The following is a 2,218-nucleotide window of genomic DNA, read 5'->3' on the forward strand; positions in this document are numbered from 1 at the left end:
CCCCCACTACCCCCCACTCACTTCATCTGCCCTGTAGGCATGTTGCTGCCTCCTGGTGATTGGCGTGTTGTCTGTGCCTCTGAGGCAGCCGGTCCCAGACCTGCGACTGACACATTCGATTTCTGCACGCTGACGAGATTTAATTGAAGCACACAACGCACGCACGCACGCGCGCGCGCGCGCGCGCGCGCACACACACACACACACACACACACACACACACGCACCTCCTTCGCCTGTGGACTTGGACAGGCTTTGTTAAGATTCACCGGTCGGCCGCCTGTCGATCACCCGGCCTGCCTGTCTCCCTGCGTTCATATTTGAATGAATAACACGCAGGCTGATGTTCAACACACACATTGATCGACTGACACAGTTCACTACACACTCTCTCTCTCTCTCTCTCGCTCTCTCTCTCTCTCTCTCTCTCCCTCTCTCCCCATCAGCGAGGGAGCGTAACTCTCTTCCCATGATTAGTTGCTCTGCAGGGGTCCTGCCGCTGGCTGTGATGAGCGTGTGCGAGGCGTTCGCTGTAGCCCGTCATCGGAGCGCGTGTTGGCAGCTGATAACAGCTGCATGTGCTTCAAATAATGAAATTCGAATAGGAATTTAGGATGAAATTAGGATGAACGTATCACTGGCATCACTGCGTGAGCTCCGTTCAGCGACCTGTCTGTCTGAAGGTCCTTGAATTGTAAAAAAAGGTCAAAGCTACAACAAACTCCCCAGATGATAATTCATTAATCCCAAGAAAAATATTCTACGTTTCAAATCAATTGAAAATAACTTAATTTATCCGTTAGGAGCTGTGTTTGCAGGAACAAACAAGTACAGTTTAAAGTTTAAAACGGTTTAATACAGCTTAAAAATATCCGTAGATAAACGGTAAGTGAATCGGCTCAAGCCCCGAGCTACAGCTAGCTCTGACGGATGCAGGCACAAAGTTCGACATGGCCGCTTGGTCCTGAGTGTGAGTGACTTCTCCTGCAGCCTGAAGGCTGGTGTGTGTGTGTGTGTGTGTGTGTGTGTGTGTGTGTGTGTGTGTGTGTGTGTGTGTGTGCGTGCGTGCGTGCGTGCGTGCGTGCGTGCGTGTAGGATTTGTAGTCCTTTTGATTTGAGTCTGTTTTGCTGTTTAGCTGCTTCATGGTTCTCGCTCCGGTCCAGTGATTTTGCTCATTCTGATGGTTTTGTTGAGAGGATTTAAGGTGAAAGCATCGGGCTGTTATGTTGAAGGTGATGATGGATTCAATGAAGCACCTGCAGAAAGCTAATAGATAGAGAGAGGGGTGGCATGGCTCAGGTGGTAGAGCAGGTTGGCGGCTAATCCCTGGGTTTGCGTCAGGAGGGGCAGCCGGTGCGAAAGCTGCGCCAAATCCAACATAAGGCTGGTGATCCGCTGTGGCGACGCCTCGCGAGAGCAGCTGGAAAACTATAACAACAACAACAACAACAACAACAACCTGTGGAAAGCTAATGGAGCTGATTGGTCGGCCTGGAGTTTGCGGAGGTTCCTCAGGAAGAAGAGGCGTCGCTCACATTTGTTAGAAGGTCTGAAGGCGAGTTTGCACGCCTCCACTCTCTACGCCGCCTGGCCAGTGACCTCCGGTGTAGGGATGAGGAAGTGATGAGGAAGTTAAGGTTAAGACAAACTCTGAGAATACGTCCATCTCAGCTTGTCACCGCCCTTCAGGGGGAGCGACTGTCAGAGTGTTTGATGTTGATAGATGGAGATTCAGACCATGAAAATTTCATCATCAAGATACAAACAAAGATTTAAATTGATGAAAGTGTCAAAGTGTCGTATCTCACAATGTTAAGAAGTGATAAATAAAATTCCTTGGGGTCGTGATAAGCAGCTCGCATGGACGAGCTACAGGAAGCGCATGTCGTTGTATCCATTGCTCTCATGGCAGGAAACGTGTTGCTACTTTATTATTATATATTGTGTTGAGCAACATGTCGGGAAACAATCTGCACTATCAATGTATGTGTGAATGTATGAATCAAACAGAAAGGACTGCCTGAAATCTTTTCTCTCTCTCTCTCTCTCTCTCTCTCTCTCTGAGACGCGAGCAGACACAATTTTCACTGTAAAGCGAATGATAGGAAATGCATTGAAATGTAGTTTTAAAGAAGATTGCATCTGGATTTGAACTGCTGTCCGCCATCCTGCTCAAACACATCCATTCACGCGCTGAATCCATATGTCACCTGAGTG

The 2,218-nt window shown here is 48.6% G+C and overlaps 1 protein-coding gene across 2 annotated transcripts in view; it reads left to right on the forward strand.

The window, feature by feature from the left end:
* The window catches only part of LOC111655084 (polypeptide N-acetylgalactosaminyltransferase 10), a 62,672-nt gene that overhangs the window by 23,331 nt on the left and 37,123 nt on the right, over nucleotides 1-2,218 (forward strand). The gene's annotated exons all lie outside the window — the stretch shown is intronic.

This window comes from Seriola lalandi, unplaced genomic scaffold, assembly GCF_002814215.2.
Source record: "Seriola lalandi dorsalis isolate HSWRI2012SDOR001 ecotype SW California unplaced genomic scaffold, Sedor1 jcf7180002054303, whole genome shotgun sequence".
Lineage (NCBI taxonomy): Eukaryota > Metazoa > Chordata > Actinopteri > Carangiformes > Carangidae > Seriola > Seriola lalandi.